Below are 18,198 nucleotides of genomic sequence, written 5' to 3' on the forward strand. Positions count from 1 at the left end.
CAATGAGAAGCCGACGCACCACAACGAAGGGTAGCCCCTGCTCACTGCAACTAGAGAAAACCCGCCCAAAGCAGCAAAGACCTAGTGCAGCCCAAAACAAAATAAATACTTTTTTTAAAAAAATTTATTTATTATTATTATTATTATTATTTACTTTACAATATTGTATTAGTTTTGTCACACATCTTTAACAAAAGGATCAGAGAGCAGCAGCTGTGCTGGTCTGGGGTCCCCCTGGTCCTGCAGGAGCTGCCCGCAGGGCAGAGGAAAGCTGCTAAGTGATGGGGCACCCTGCATGCCCAGCACAGCAGCCTCTTCTCCATTACGGACTCGAGATACCAGGGTGTGTGCCTTCTACTGCTTCTTCGTATGACCCATCCAGGAGCAGGAGGGACATTGAGGCCGCATAGGGTCTAACAACCTCTGAACTCAGAATTCTGGGACCAGGGTCTCACCCATCACTCCCTCCCCTGGAAGGGGAGCTGGATCCCAGGCCAGAGAAACAGGATCCAAGTGCCATCCTCAGAGAACAAAAACTCAGCCCCTGATTACAGGATGTCAGCAGGTGTCAGTCCCCAGCATGGCCAGGCGATGGCATTGGAGACAAGCAAAATGCCCCTGGGCATTCAGTCTTCCTGGAGGCCAGGCCAGCACTTGGAGTCAACAGCTTTTTGTCAGCAAGTTGTTTTTGTTTGTTTTTTTTTTTTCATGCAGCTTTATGATTTCAAGTGCTGCATGAATGGAAACCAGCTAACAAGGTCTTGCCTAGCAGAAGTCCTTGGGGGAACTCGTCTTAACACAGGGATAACATTATTTGTAAAGAGGGTATCAACCTTTTGTAAGTGAATGGTGCTCCTCTGGTACTTGAGCGTGGATGTGAACAGTCTGTTTTCTTTGTGTGGCTGAGGAATGCCACTCGCAGGCGGTGGGCGAGCCAGAGAAGGGAGGGCTAATTCTTTAAGCTCTGAGACTTTACTGCAAGTGTTTTCAATGGGAATCTTTTCAAAATGCATCAAGTATCTGGCAGAGGAAGCCCCATCTTGACTCCGTCATTGTCCTGGCCTTGGGGGCTGGAAGGCCATGATGCCGTCCAGACCCTCCGGGGAAACGGGGGCCCTCTGTCTCCCAACAGTGTGGCTCTCCTGTTTCCCCAGTGCTCCCTCCACACTGGTGCCACTCTTCTTTTCCATTAAAAAAAGCTCTTCCAATTGTGTCCCTTCTCACAGCGTGCAGGACAGCAGGGCACGCGTGGACCGCGGGCGCTGGCCGGCTGGCTTCATCCACAAGCTGACGGACAGCATGAAACGGCCCCCAGCCTCCAGGCAAGTGTCTCCTCACCGCCCGGCCGGGCCCAGCCCCAGGGGCACCTCTGGGCAGGTCTTCCCCAGCTCCTTTCCTCGCAGGCTTCTCTGAGAACGACTGCAGGGGGTTGACACTGCAGGGAAGCCTTCTCCCGTCTTCCCGAGCGAGTCTCAGGCCCTTAGGCCGCAAGCCTCCTGAGACAGGCTTGCAACAGAGACGTGATCACTGGGTTCTCAGCTTCTGGCCTCCATGACTGTTTAGTGAACTGGAACACAGCATGCCTTCTTTCCGTTCCCACTGATCACTTGGTGGCTACACTGGTTCCTGCTCTGGGCTTGGCCAGGGTCAGGCCCTCCTGCTTTGGGGCTGTTCTGGATCTTAGTTCTGGACACTATAGGTTTTACACACCACTTGCAGCCTACCTGTCCTATCTGTTTACTCTTTAGACCCTTCGCTTGTCACCATGACGGTTAAAATCCAGCAGAGCCCACTTGAGACAGCGTAAATTTCCAAATTAATGACATTTTAGTGAATGTTTTACTGAAGCTCCTTCCTCCCTCTCTCTCTTCGTCCCTCCCTCTCTTTATTTCCCTTAAAAAACAAAACTCCCAGAAGTCCTGCTCCTGTTGGATTTTACAAGTGACAGCACTTATCCAAGGAGCTCTGGTTGCCTCTCGGGGGCTTCCTCTTCCTGAGCCTTCAGAGGTGTGGGATGCTCTTACCCTGCTCTTTCTCCTTAGCTTTCTGGGCACATCTCTCTCTGCAACCTCTTGCCTCTCTCCTTGCTCCCTCCTCAGACAATGCTCCTGACGCCGCTTTTCTTTCTCCTCCTCCCTCCATCACAGACTCTGTCCCAGGCCCACAGCCCCCATTCCCATGCTTTGGGGACCGCGTCCACTCTCCCAGCTGTGTCCAGTGCCTTTGTTGTGTTTATTCCTCCCTGTCCCTAGGCCAGCCCTGACTTTTCCCTCCCTCTGTCCCTTTCTCATCATCCCCCTGCTCCCTGTCTTTCTCTCTTCAAAGACCCAAGGTCCAGCCTGCCATCTTCACAGGGTGCTCACACAGGTACCTCAGATTCATCACCCCTAAAACTGAAACTCAGCTTCTCCCTGCATCGCCCCTGGCCCAGATCCCACCGCACAACCTATGCTCCGCTGCCGCCCCCTCCCTCGTTGCCCTCCACGACTCCTCCCTCTCCTTTGCCTCCCTGATGTTTTTCTAATCCATCATTCTTTTCCTCTACACTTCCTGTGCTTCACTCAACCCACATCATCCTTTGCCTAAACTTTTGAAACGTCCACAAAACTGGGTGGGTCTGTGCCTCTATCTTTAGCCCCCTAATCTCTCTTCTAGACTTTCACCAGAATAGTTTTGGTAAAAAAACATTCTGCTGCCTAAAAGCGTTTGCTCTTAGATGTACCCTCATACCCCACAGAGGCCTCCCACACCAGGCACAAGCCTCTGTAGTTCTACCCTTGAGTACCCTGACGCTCCTTTCCCACCTTTTCACTCTGCCTAATCCTTTAAGATTTAACCCCAAACACCACCTCCTCCAGATGACTTTCCATGACTGCTCCTGCATAAGCTAAGAGCCGTCTGCCAGCCCACGGTGACATGCATGCTTCTATCATCTTGTCCGCCTAATTCCAGAGAAAGCGGGTCTCCGTCCACCCCACTACACCACAAGTTCCTCTAGGCCCAAGGTCAAGGCCCCTGCATCTCATACACCTAGCACAGTGCTTGGTATTTAGGGAACCCACAACAAAGACACACAACACAAGCACACACACAACAATTGTGTGTGGACTGAACTGAACCCACAGGGAAAGAACAGCGTGCCCTTCTTAACCAGATCAGTATGGCCTGTGGAAATCCAGACAGAATATATGAAATCCATCATTCACTTTGCCAAAAAAAAGATGTACTGATTGATTCTCTCAAATCATATGGTTCACTATGCTTCAAAACAAGGTGGAATCTTTTAGAAATATACTTAGACCATAAAGCAAGCCATAGTCAAAAATCTCTTCAGAGGTGTACAGAGAAAATGTTTTGGCATTCACCTCCTTGGAGTTTGAGGATTTACTTATAAGTTACAGGCATAATGCATAGATTATAAAACAGTTGCAAAAATCAAAATTTTGAGAGAATGAAACAAATATAAGGAGGTTTAATATATTCTTTCCATGCCCCAATTCATCATCGTATGTACCCTCCTCAGTTATAATAAAATGAGAAAATTCTAAATCTTTCTACTGAATGAACGAAACTTTCAATCCAGGCATCACTTTAACTTAAAATGTGGAAAACCCCCAAGCACAAGATGCTTCTGTAGCAGCACTAGGAACAGCTGGGGCCACTACATCTAAGCAAGGGGATGGCTGCGGAGCCTGGGCAGAGCTGGAAGCACTAGCTTTAGAGCTACAGAGTCCGAGTTCAGTTCCCACCTCCACTGTCCTGTAACTCTGCGACTTTGGGCAGGTCACTTAACCTCTCTGCCCCTGATCTGTAGAGTGTGAGTAATACAATATGTGCAATCACTCGAGCTAGAACATTTGGGCCACCTAGGACAGAGTGCTCAATAGATGAGTTCCTTTTATACTTATTTACAGAGAGTAACGGAGAGCACAGCCATCAAGGATCATGGAAATGCCTGATTTGACAAAGCCTCTCAAGGCAACTGACATTTTTAGTTTCCCCTCTGCTCCACAGAGGTGGGTCTCTAGCCAGGCACTTTCATGCCTTCCCCCAGAATACATAAGTGTCATCTCATTGTCCTTCCAGAGGGTCTGGGAGCGGGGTTGATCACTTGGCCTAAGCAGGAAATGGACTAGTTAGAAAAGGAGAAAAAGAGACAGAGGCAGGGAGGGAAGGTCTCAAGGGCAAGACTGGCCACAAAAGCAGTGGTTCCTATTCTTAAGCATCACTCTGCTTTGGATTCCTCATCTGTAAAACCATGACTTGTTGCCTTTTGGGGATTGACGACAGAAGGGCCACCATTCCTTTCCTCTCCCACAGTGGATGCCCCAACCCCCACCCCGCACAGCAGGGCACAAGGACAGCCCACATCCCGAGGCCTCCACCCAGGCCTGGGGCCCACTGAAGCCAGGGGAACGGAAACTTCCCCCAGGCCAACATACAGAGCTGTACTCCCTTTTATCAGCCCCTTTCTATAAATGTCTGATGTCTCAGAGAAAACTTTTATTTGAGTTAGAAATATAACTTTGCTTTATAAGAGATAACAGAAGTTCCTGTTTTCAAGGAAAGAGTTTTCTCGAGTCTTTAAACCCAGTCTAGCTGGGCAACCTCTCAGGAACCCAGACATTAGACACATTGGGGGCATCTGTCATTGAAATAACTACCCTAAAGAGTTTGTGAGGTGAGGATAGAAAAGGTATCCCTTGCTCACCCCGTGTAAGAGCCACTGATCTCTTCATCACAGGAAGAGGAGCCTGCTCTCGGCAGCAAAGGAACTGTCAAAAAGTCAGGACCAGGGCTGCTTTCTCTGAGGGCCTGCCACGGAGAAGCTACCCCGACCCCCACCCCCATCCCCCCACCCACTCCCCGTCCCCGCATCCACTCCCCACCCCCATCCCCCCACCCTCTCTCACCCCCGCTCCCGCCCCCGCCCCCTGCGCCAGAGCGGGCACAGCGCCCTCTGCCGGCAGCCAAGGCAACAACACGGGGCCTCCATGCATAGTGGCCCTGACACAGGCACCTCGCTAGTGACCCAGGTCCTCTGGAGGAAGCTGGTCTGGGGGCATCTCAGGACATCCGTGGGAAGGATCCAAACTGAAAATCCTCGAGGGCGCAGGTTTTCAGGAAGGAGCCTCCTCACTGTTTAGTGACAGAAAACTGTGTTCCGGCAAAGCCAGGGAGAGAGACTTGAGGACCCAGGCCTTTCTAGCGTCCCCTACAGGCGACAATACCAGCTGAGAGCACTGCCCGCTGCACAGTGCGTGGAGCTGAAGACCGCAACGTTTGCCGGGGTGAGAAAAATCGAGCCGGGAAAGGTTGGCGGGGCTCTTGGGAGGCAACAGAGAGGGGGATGGAAAGCAGGGACCCCAAGGGAGCTGGAGGAGCAAGCTGGGGAGCACGGGGCCCCGCTCCAGCCACTGCTCCCAGGGGAGGGCGGCCGAGGCATTGCTCACTGTCTTCACTCGCGTTCGCAAACTGGGCTGCGCCCGCCAATGCCAGGGGAGCTGTAACAACTCCTGGGGGGCATGGCTCTGCCCTCCATGCAGTGCTGGCACTGGCTCCTTGCCCAGCTTCTGTTCTCTTTGTAAAGATAGGAAAAGTCGGGTCTCTACGTCTGTCTCTCTATTCCTGCCTGCACCTAGGCTCATCAATACTGTTTTTTCTAGATTCCATATATATATGTTAATCTACTAGTTTTCCTGACTGCACTCTGTATGACAGCCTCTCCACTCCTGGGCATATACCCTGAGAAAACCTCAATTCAAAAAGACACATGTACCTCAGTGTTCATTACAGCACTATTTACAATAGCCTGAACATGGAAGCAACCTAGACGTCCATCAATAGATGAACGGTAACGAAAATGGGGTACATATATACAGCGGAGTATTACCTTTAATGTTGTTCCTTTTTCTGGCTAGGTAATACTCCACTGTATAATGTACCCCATTTTCGTTACCGTTCATCATTTGATGGACGTCTAGGTTGCTTCCATGTTCAGGCTATTGTAAATAGTGCTGTAATGAACACTGAGGTACATGTGTCTTTTTGAATTGAGGTTTTCTCAGGGTATATGCCCAGGAGTGGGATTGCTGGGTCACATGGTAGTTCCATTTTTTAGTTTCTTAACGAATTTCAGTAGTGTTCTGCATAGTGACTGTATCAATTTACATTCCCACCAATACTATAGGAGGGTTCCCTTTTCTCCATACCCTCTCCAGCATTTATTGTTTGCAGATTCTTTGATGATGGCCATTCTGACTTACGTGAGATAATACCTCATTGTAGTTTTGATTTGCATTTCTCTAATAATGAGTAATGTTCAGCATCTTTTCAAGTGTTTATTAGCCATCTGTATGTCTTCTTTGGAGAAATGTCTGTTTAGGTCTTTTGCCCATTTTTTGATGGGTTGTTTGTTTATTTTGGAGATTAATCCTTTGTCAGTTGCTTCATTTGCAAATATTTCCTCCCATCATGAGGGTTGTCTTTTCACTTTATCGGTTTCCTTTGGGAAGGAGAGGGTGAGACAAATTAGACAGTACCACTGACATATACACACGACCATGTGTACAACAGCTAGCTAGTGGGAAGCTTTGGTGTCACACAGGGAGCTCAGCTCTGTGATGACCTAGAGGGTAGGATAGGGGAGACAGAGGCTCAAGAAGGAGGGGACATATATGTACTTGTAGCTGATTCATGTTGTTGCACAGCAGAAACCAACACAACAGTGTAAAGCAATTATCCTCCAATTAAAAAATAAATAAATGAAATTAAAGACGGGAAAAGGCCTGGGAGAGGCACAGAACACCGCTTCCAGTGGTGGTGAAACGGATCCCATTGGCCCATTAAGGCCGAAATGGGGATGGAGTGTGTGAAAGAGACTGTGGGGGAAGATGGGGCTACGCTAGGGGCTGAGAATAGAAAAGACACTCCAGAGAGGACACAGAGGGATATAAACCCAATCCCTCTCCACTGCTGTGTGACCTACACTTTGTTGATGGCATCAGGCGAGATAAGTGGGACAACAGCTTGTCTGCCTCCCTGGCCGAGCCTGGGCCTGGGACCCTGGTGGCTCCGGGGAGCACCCTCTCACCCCCAGGTGGCAGCCGTCCAAAGACAGAGGACTCGGGGCCTCTCCTCACCTGCCTTCTTTGTGGTGGTGACACGAGTCCCACGTGGCTTCCTGGCCATGGTGCCTGGCTCCTGGGCTCCTGGGTGCCTGGGTGAGGTGGGGAGATCCATCTGCACCCCATTGCCCCTTTGTGCTGGGAAGCGGCCGCGGCATACGTGACCTTCCCCATGGGCCCAGAACTTTCTTTTCCTGAGCCTGGAACCTACATTGCCAGCTGTAAAGGGTTCTGGGTGCCTTCCTGGCTTCTTCCCCGGCCCGAAAGCTCTTCTGAGACCCCTGCCAAAAGCTGGGCCTCCCAGACCTTGGCGATCTGGAAAGGAACCGCTAATTTCACTTGAAAGAGAAAGGTGGTTGTGCTGGGCTGTTTGTGGGCAGCACTGAACTCAGCAAACAACTCGGGCATCTCTCAGAGGGACGCCTCCTCCTCTGAGAAGAGCTCAGAATAAGGTAGAATGAAACTGCTGGAGTCGCCCCCAAGGACATAACGTGGACGGGGGTGCCTCGGAGGCTCTGTGCACTGCGGACGATCTATGGGTTTTGTTTGCTGAGACTCCCTGTCCCCACTGGCTGCCAGGATGATCCGTCCACAATGTAGGTCTGCTAGTGTGACCCCTGCCCCATTTATAGTCTTTTAATTCCCACGCACAGTTCTTGAGATTCATGTGAAACTGACATATGAGCCCTCCTATTCCAAGTTCATAATGACACCCCAACACCCATTCCTATTTCAGTCTCTCTCAATACTTTGTGGTTTCCCCAGTGCCTGAAGATGTCCTAGCCTGGCAATGACCTGGAATGCAGGGAAGCTTGTCCTTTAAGTGTGGCTCAAAGTGCTTCAGTGGTCAGCTGAGCTTGTGTGAGGATGATGGATTTGAACCTGAACCAGGATGAGCGGAGGGGATGCTCCCTGGCAGAGCCTGATTCTTAGAAATGTGGGATCGGCTCTACCTCACAGAGAAATAATGGGTCAGTCAAGATCCCAAGTTCCTGGGCCAAAGAGCTAACTACGATCTTAACGTTGGTGGTACATAGGTCCAGTGAGACCCGCAAGTACATTTTGTTTGGCCTCATATTTTCAAATCCTTAAGCCTCCTTTTTAAAATCGGGAGATTTCACATTAAACTCTGCTTTTCTACTTGCTTTGAAAAAACTGGAAGAACTGTAACATAAGACTCACAATCTTGCATGGCAACAGTTGGGCTCCAGTCAGAGACAGTTCCTTCCTGTCACCCGTGCACACCTATGCACTCCACCCAACCACTTCTCCCAGTTAGGCCACCAGCCTGGCCCAGCCCCAAAGCATGTCTGCAATCATTTTAGCTTGAAAAAAATCCTTAAAACCTTGTGGTGGAAGCCATGTTGTATGTTCACAGAATCTTCTATTTTCTTCTTCCTCTTCTTGTTAAAACCACTCTAACCAACTCTCTTGCACTTAAGCAGGGCTGTGTAACTAGTTCTACCAGTGGGTTCCAAGTAGAAGCACCACATGTCAGCTCCGGGCAACAAAAAGATTCTTGGAGGCCATGTGTTACACGGGCAGAGTCACAAAAGAAGCGGTAGCTCTCGGGACTTCCCTGGCTTAGACTCCGCTTCTGCTGCAGGGGATGCGGGTTCCACATGCTGCATGGCAAGGCCAAAAAAAGAAAGAAAAACAAACGATGTATCTCTGGAGAATCAGACTTTGCCTGGGAGAAAAGCAAAACCATTGAGATTTCAGGGTTTGTTTGTTAAGAAACAAAGCACAGTTTATCGTGACTGATGTAAGTGCAGTGACCAAAATCACATCTTACTAATCAGGCAGTTTGCTTATTACATGATAATAAAGCATAAAATCCTTTGCACTCTGGTCATGAGTGTATCCATTTAACAGAGACTGTTAACACTGGCAATGTCTGGAATGGAACTCAATGCTGAGCAGCGCCATCCCCCATCCTGGTCAGGTCCTGTTCATTCCCCTGATGGCGGGATCGGGTTAGGAAGGCACAGCATTGACTAACTCAAGCATTTCAGGAAGGGATTATATCAGGACGCTCTTTTTCTGACCAGTCATTCCTTACATTCCTGTACTTTTTCTAATAGCAGTGTTGCTATTGATTTTGCCAGCATCCATGCTAACTTCTGTCATTTTTATACAAAAATTAATAAAGCCAGATGCACCATTGGAAACCAGTAAGCATCACTTAATGAACACTTCTAAATGGTGATACTCCTATGCTGATTGTACATTACAGAGCAATTTTCCATATAGAAATGAGATATATACTCACATGTGTGAAAAGCAAGCAACGACAGACTTTTTTAAAGGAAGAAAAAGAAAAGAAGAAATCAATCGACATGGACATACGTAACTTCTCCGTTAAGCATATGCTGTAACTCCTTCTTCCTGGGAGTTGACCTCATTCAGTCACAAACAAACATGGAAAGACAAGTGAAAATAAGACCCAGGCACTCATCAGAGAGATCTAAAAATAACTACTGGAGCAGGTTGCACATATCAAATGTTGCATGCACCACGAAGAAACTTTGCATATTATCCTTTAAAAGAAAGAGCAGTCACTCCCTCAGAATCTCACTGGAACTTTGGACAAAGATTTCCACAATTCAGATTTGAGAGATCAGGACTTTCAGCAGAATACTGCATGAATGTAGGATCATAGAAGGGAATTGTTAATTTTTTAATAACCTTTTGATTTAAAACAGTTTTTTTCCCTCTTGGGGCCACGTTGTGTGACATGTGGGATCTTAGTTCCTAGATCAGGGATCAAACCCATGCCCCTGCCATTGAGAACACAGACTCTTCACCACTGGGCCCCCAAGGAAGTGCCTAGAGCCATTTTAATGTACAGAAAAGTTGCTAAGATAGTAGAGAGAGTACCCACACCCATTTCCCCTCATTGTTAATATCTTGCATTATGGTACATTTGCCACAACTAATGAATCAATATTGGTATGTTATTATTAACTAAAGCCTACACTGTATTCACATTTCCTCACTTTTCACCTTTTTTCTCTTCCAGGATCCCATAGTATGTTTACTCATCCTTTCTCCTCGGGCTCCTCTAGAGTGTGATCGTTTCTCAGACTTTGCTTGTTTTTGATCAGCTTGGCAGTTTGGAGGAGGGACTGGTCAGGTATTTTGCAGAATGTTCCCCAATTGGGATTTGTTTGATGATTTTCCTCATGATGAAACTGGGCTCATGGATTTGGGGGAGGAAAACCACAGAGATAAGGGGCCATTCTTGTCCTGTCCTATTAAGAGTACATATTATGAATAGAACTTCTCACTGTTGATGTTGACCTTGATCATCTGGCTGAGAGTGTTTGTCAGGCCTCTTTCCTGGACAGTTCCTCTTTTCCACCTTTCTGTATTGTCCTTTTTGGAAGGAAGCACACACTTCTTTGCACAGCACACACTTAAGAAATGGGGAGTAACGCTCTACCTCCTTGGGGGTGTCTACATAACTTGGGATTCTTTTGCACAGATTTGTCTGCCCTCTCCTGTTTCTTTATGTAGTCAATCACTGACAGTAGTATGCTGCTGCTGCTGCTAAGTCGCTTCAGTCATGTCCGACTCTGTGCGACCCCCATAGACGGCAGCCCACCAGGCTCCCCCATCCCTGGGATTCTCCAGGCAAGAACACTGGAGTGGGTTGCCATTTCCTTCTCCAATGCATGAACGTGAAAAGTGAAAGTGAAGTCGCTCAGTCGCGTCTGACTCTTAGCGACCCCATGGACTGCAGCCTACCAGGCTCCTCCGTTCATGGGATTTTCCAGGCAAGAGTACTGGAGTGGGTTGCCATTGCCTTCTCCAGACAGTAGTATGGACTGAGGGATATTTGTTATCCTTTGGATTATGAGCCAATACTACTTTGTTTTGCTGCTCGAACCATTCCAGACTTGGCCACTGGAAGCTCTCTCAGTTGGCTCCTGTGTCCCTTGGACATACCTCATCATTGTTCTTTTGGGGAGCATATCCTTCTGACACTGCAAGATACTCAAGAGTCAACTCGGATATTCCCTGTCCCAGTCCTAGAATCGGTCCTTTTTCCAAGGAGCCCTGGTTCCTCTCAGTACAGAATGCTGTTAGAAATGAATAATCTTTAAAGTGTCATAATGGTATGGTACTTTTTAAAAGTTTATCTTTTAGATATACATGTGTGTGAAAGTTGCTCAGTTGTGTGCAACTCTTTGTGACCCCATGGACTATATAGACCATGGAATTCTCCAGGCCAGAATACTGGAGTGGGTAGCCTTCTCTTCTCCAGGGGATCTTCCCAACCCAGGGTTCAAACCCAGGTCTCCCACATTGCAGGTGGATTCTTTACCAGCTGAGCCACAAAACGACCTATTCGATTTGCTTCAAAAGAATATGGAAATGGGAGATGTGAATGGGAGTGTGGATGAAACAGGATAGGTTATGAGCTGATAAATACTGGAGCTGGGTGGTGTCCCTTCAATACTCCTATGTTCACATGTACTTGAAATGTATCTTAATACAGCTGTTTTTTTTTTTTTTAACAAAGGAGTAAACTTGACAGGGTTAATATTTGCTCATTGAATCAGGTATTTAATAGGAGCTATCAACAGCGAGCACAACTTTGACTTTCTATATTTATATTTTTAAATGCTAATTCCTAAGCATGAAATAGGTGGCTCCTAAATAGCAGAGAAAAATATAAGCTGGGCTCGATAAAAATGGCACCTCCAGCAACTGGTTTGCAGACATAAAAGTTGTCAGTAGGACATGGGGCAGCTTTGTTTAACTTGTTTTTAAGTGTTTACAGCTCATAGTTACGTCTTTAAATCCTAAACATGCACACACACACACACACTTGGTTTGTGTCTATGACAAATTGTTCAGTATACTCATAAAGATTAGGGATTTTATTTTTTCAATTCTATGAGGCCAAAATCTCTGGGCCTGTCTTTGCCTGGAGAGTCCTCTGGATCAGCCAAACCCACTACCATTCAAAACGCATCTGAGCTGCTCTATGGTGATAGCAGGGAGCCACACTGCATTAATGAAGTACAAGCATCAATAAAAATTGTTTTATAGTAACCTGGGAGATGTACTGGAAAGAGCCATGATTTTTAAGAATATTTGCTTCTGTGTTCTTCCTTTTTTTATTTAACCAACATCCAAGTACCTAGTATGTGGAAACAGTATGCTAAATCCTGGGAATACAATAATAAATAAGTGGATAAGCCCCAGAAGTGCTTACAGGAAAGAAATTCAGCATTTTTGAAGTGGCATCTGGCAGCAAAACTCGGGAAATAACAGATTGGGGGGCCCAGACAAGAGAGAGTTGGGAAAGGCAGGATGCGGGGGACCAGATGACCTCAGGGATACAGGGGGGCTATGGGCAATGAGGAGCTGAGGCCAACAGTGGCAGTCACTGTTCGGTGCCCGGATGCAGCAGTGGGCGAGGTGCTGTTCACAGCGCAGGGACTGGAGAGGGGCACATCCGCAAGGGAACATGGGAGAAGATTCTGGTGTGATGAGATGCCTGTGGACTTGCAGATGGAGACATTTGTAGACAGGAACATACCCAGGCCTCGAACTCCAGGACAAAGTTCAGGAAAGAAGCAGTGACTAGAAAGGTAGGGGTGCTTATTTTTCTTGTTAGCATTTGAAAAGTAGTTCATTAAGATCTAAATTTTACGCTCCAGCTCGTTGCCTGTACTAACTTTGTTACCTGTATTTCAGAGTCTTCTATGCAGCTTAGTGTGTGCTCATTCTGTGAAAGCTCCATGGATTCTTGTTAACAGTGAATCTGCTTTCTAAATCTAATGCCTATCAATAATGCCTTTTTAGGTATACCAGTATCTCCCCTTTAATTTTGTCTTTTAATTTTATTTCAGTCAAAGACTGAAAGACACAATAAAGTCTTTTTTTTTCCTATTGCAATTCCATTAATATGGTCTTTCTGGTTTTGCTTTTCACTTCTGATTCTGTGTAATTGGTTATACACGGGTTCATAATCTGTCATCCCTGTACTGGAACCTCTTACAAACATAAGGACTGCTGATGCATTGATTGCTTTTTGCCTGTAATTCTACCTTGCAGGGATTAGTATTATCTTTGTGGCCTACTTTTTATTTATTTGCAGATCAGTTTCTGTCCAGTCCTTTATTTTTTAGTGTCTAAAGCAAAGGACACCATAGGTAAAAGCACGTAATTGTTAAGATCCATCCTTGAAATCTTTTTAATATGGGTGTGCATTTACTCTATTTATACATAATATTAAATTAAGTTGGTTTCCTGACACATGCTATGCTTTTTTTCTTAAGGTTTTGCTGTTTCTGCCTCCCACTGAATGGCACTGTGTTATTTCCTTTTATCTTCCACAGTGATGTAAACATGATATGGCCTGTGTTTTTGTAATTAAACAATTTTTATAAAAGCCATACACTATAGACAAATCAGAAAGCAAAGATAAGCAAAATGAAAAGAAACATATTCAGAATCCTACCTACCCATAGATGCCCCCTGTAAACATGTTTGTTTTTCTCTTCCCAAATGTCTTCGAAGAGGATAGGCACATCTGTACACACACTGGAATCTTCTAGAGATGTCATGCTCCTCATGGCTACTTCACCTTTGCCTCCTTTTGTTCACTCATCAGTTACCCAAATACATGTGTTTTTTGGGGGGTTTCCCTGGTGGCTCAGTGGTAAAGAATCTGCCTGCAATGCAGGAGACGTAGGTTTGATCCCTGGGTCAGAAAGATCCCCTGGAGGAGGGCATGGCAACCCACTCCAGTTCTCTTGCCTGGAGAATCCCATGAACAGAGGAGCCTGGTGGATTGCAGTCTCTAGAGCTGCACAGTCAGACATGACAGAAGTGACTCAGCAGCAGCAGTATTTTCTAATGCTGTCCTCCCAGACAGGCAGGAAGCAGTCTAAGGTCAGGGATCTCACCTATTTTGTTTATTCTTAAATGCCAAGCTGCCTGCCAATCATTTAGGGCCTTTCTGGGGGCACTTTCTCCTAACTCCAGTTTTAAAAACACATTAAAAAACACACACAAACTTTCCCAACATTTGCTCCTAGCAGGGCTCTTCTCAGCTCAGGTTCCATGTACTGTGCTGTATCTGTGACCCATAGCAGGCATGCACCGTAGCTCCGTGGATAGCATAGTCTCCTCAGCTTCTTTCCCAATGGTTTGCTGGGCGGGGGGTTAGAATTGATATCACTGAAGGAAAAAGCAACAGGTAGAACTTGGCCAAGCCATAAATGACCATACTTCATGGGGAGCAGGGTATATTGACAAAATTAAACCCTGAGGGGCTTTTGCTTGTGTTTATAAGTGTTCTGAGGCTGATCCAGGGAATGGGGAGGGCCCCAGGGTAGGGGGTTTTCCTGGTGGCTCAGATGGTAAAGAATCTGCCTGCAATGCTGGAGACCGGTTCGATCCCTGGGTCGAGGAGGGCATGGCAACCCACTCCCATATTCTTGCCTGGAGAATTCCATGGACAGAGGAGCCTGGCAGGCTACAGTCCATAGGGTCACAGAGAGTCGGACACGGCTAAGTGACTAAAACACACACACACACACACACACACACACACCAGGGTAGGGAGGACACACAAACCTTGGCAGACAGTTTGCTTCCTCTCTTTCACAATGTGACATTTCCCATTTTTTCCAGCAGCTTGATGGAATTGAACCTTTTGAGACAAAAGATTCATTTTCTTTTCCCCTTAAATCTTAAGGTTCTCCCCTCAGTGCTGACAGCACCCCTAAAGCCAGAGAAGGTGGCCCCATAACACCTGAGTTGCCTCTAAGCACACCAGGGAGAGTGGGCAAGCTTGGCCTGAGGACGTCCTCATTGTGGAGAGCTGCTTTCAGGGTTCAAGTTCACCAAGCTGTTGGACAAAACAGGGAAAACATCAGGAATCCTCAACCTAGGAGGGCTTATAAATATAAGCAAGTCCCAGCATCACACTGTAAATACCGCCCCAGAAACTTAAAACTACTTCATTTACTCAGCCAACTGTGACTGCAGTTCCTTATGTAGTTTGAAAATGAAGCGCTTTTCCTCTCATAATCACTGTTCCTAGTCGTGATGTTTAATTTCTGATATTATTACAGAAGGGCATGGCCTTTTCATGCTTAGAGAGAGTCTATCGTCAGGCCACCCAAAATGGCTGTTGTCTTGCTCTCTGTACATCCCCTGCTTGGACAGTGCCTGCTGCATCTGATCTTTAGGTCAAACATCTCCACCTGATAGCTTATCAAAGGGGAGGTGAGGGACATGCCCCTCAGCTGGTTTCCATGGTAACTGATGAGCCAACCTGATGTCAGTTTTGGCTGTAACCCAGACCCTCCCTCTCTCTGGAGGAGCATAGCGTAGCCTGCTGCCATGTTCTGCCCACTGTCTGTTGCTGCACATGCAGGTGGTTGTTCCAGGACCTTGCTTCAGACAGGTACGCTCCCCCAGCCATTAAACCATGTCTCTGTCGCTGACTCCGGGCCATTTCTTTGGTCTTGAAGCTGGGCAAGTGCAGGCCTTGTAGGCCTGTGGAGTGCAGCCCAATTGGCAGAGCTGCCACGAGACCAAGCAAATGCCCATGAGCACCGAGATGTTGGGAAATAAGGACGGGGGAATGGAAAGTTGCCAGGCGTCACCTAGCTTGGGGCCTGAAAATTTCAGGGGTGATTCTGAAAGTTACGGGATGTCACCTAGCTTGTGGGGCCTGAAAGTTCCAGATGGTAAAGAATCTGCCTGCAATTTGCCTGATAGTTGCAGGGGAAATCCTGGGGTGGCCATTCAGTAGCATGTGGGGCCCTGGGGTGGCTGTCCTTGATGAATGAGAGGCCAAGAGGGTACTGAGGACTCATAGACACCCGAAGGCCACAGCAGAGATATTGGCATCATTATGGTGGGAAAATAAAGTGGCTGCAGCTGTGGGCTGGCAGGTGCACACAGCTTTATATTGAGAAAGGCCATGGAGACTGAGCTAATAGCTGAGGTGCAGGTTAACTTGAATGCTGATTCTTGTTCCTCTGAAAGTGAAGCACATGCATGTAAGTGATATGTATTATTGTATATTACTGTTATTTGCTTATACTGATTTGGCTTTTTAGAAACTGAAAAAAAAAAATCCCTGAAAGTGTCCAAGATGGGACTCTTTTGACTTTCTAAAACTGGTTTTTCCATATGCCCTCAGAGGAAGTTAGCTTTCTAGAAGGAATCGGTGTTTCTCTTCCTGTGACTTTGCAATATATGTGCTCTACCTGGGCTCTCTGGAACTGTAATCATCTATGATCCCAGAGTGAAGAGGAGAAAAAGAGGACTTTTAATTTTAAGAATTATTTTTCTCTTTTATTGTTTTAATTGATGTATAGTTGATTTACAGTGTATTAGTTTCAGGGGTATAGCAAACTGACTGAGGTATACATAAATCTATTCTTTTTCAGGTTCTTTTTCATTAGTTTATTTACAAGATATTGAATATAGTTCCTTGTGCTATACAGTAGGACCTTGTTGTTCATCTGCTTTATCTATAGTAGCTTGGGTCTGTTAATCCCAAACTCCTAATATATCCCACCTCCCCTTTCTCCTTTGGTTGCTATAAATTTGTTTTCTATGTCTGAGAGCCTCTTTGTTTTATAAATAAGTTCGCTTGTGTCATTTTTATGGATTCCACTTAAAAGTGATATCATATGATATTTGTCTTTCTCTGACTTATTTCACCTAGTATGATGATCACTAGGTCCATCTATATTGCTGCAGGTGGCATTATTTCACTTACAAAGGTATTTTTACATTTTAGCAGGAAAACTGAGATCTCTTTCTCTATATAGATAATTGTATGCCTATGCCTACCTTTTAAAGTGTCTCTGTCTCCAAATGGCATTGCCAAGATGGGTTCATGGATGGACTGTTTAATTGGTTTAAAAGAAATTTAACATTTGTGTAAATTCTCAGAAATATAAAAGACTGGCTTAAATAAATTTCAGGTTCATGTGGCCTGAGAAATACTCAGTACTTACTGAATATCTAGTATTGAAGCTAGCTAGCTTAAGCTTGTTAGTTTGATTAATATAGACCTGTCTTTAGAGTCATCAGTGGTATACTTTTAAAAAAATAATTTGATTTGGCTGTGCTGGGTTTTGTTGCTGCACAAGCTTTTCTCTGGTTGTGGCAAATGAGGTTCTTATTGCTATGGCTTCTCTTGTTGCAGAGCACAGGCTCTAGAATGTTTGGGCTTCAGTAGCTGCAGTAGCAGAGAAGGCGATGGCCCCCCACTCCAGTACTCTTGCCTGGAAAACCCCATGGACGGAGGAGCTTGGTGGGCCACAGTCCATGGGGTCGCTAAGAGTCGGACATGACTGAGCGACTTCCCTTTCACTTTTCACTTTCATGCATTGGAGAAGGAAATGGCAACCCACTCCAGTGTTCTTGCCTGGAGAATCCCAGGGATGGGGGAGCCTGATGGGCTGCCGTCTATGGGGTCACACAGAGTCGGACACGACTCAAGCGACTTAGCAGCAGCAGCAGCAGCTGCAGTATGTGGGCTCAGAAATTGCAGCTCACAGGCTCCAGAGCGCTGGTTCAATAGTTGTGGCCCATGGGCTTAGATGCTCCATGGCATGTGAAATCTTCCCAGACCAGGGATCGAACCCATGTCTCCTGCATTGGCAGGTAAATTCTTTACCACTGAGTCAACAGGGAAGCCCATCAGTGCTAACACTTCTGTTGTACCTAAGTTTTGTGAAAGTGAAGTTGCTCAGTCGTGTCCGACTCTTTGCGACCCCATGGACTGTAGCCTACCAGGCTCCTCCATCCATGGGATTTTCTAGGCAAGAATACTGGAGTGGGTTACCATTTCCTTCTCCAGATCTTCCCGACCCAGGGTTTGAACCCGGGTCTCCCAGACTGTAGGCAGATGCTTTACCATCTGAGCCACCAGGGAAGTCTCTGTACCTAAGTTTACTAGAGAGAAAATAACACCTTATTACATCTGTTGAAAATTTTTCAGCAAGAAAAATAACAATATGATGAAAGTTTAAGTAAACATAAGTGAGATAAAACTTTTAGGTAAATGCTATAGTAATAA

This window comes from Capricornis sumatraensis, chromosome X (assembly GCF_032405125.1).
Source record: "Capricornis sumatraensis isolate serow.1 chromosome X, serow.2, whole genome shotgun sequence".
Classification (NCBI taxonomy): Eukaryota; Metazoa; Chordata; class Mammalia; order Artiodactyla; family Bovidae; genus Capricornis; species Capricornis sumatraensis.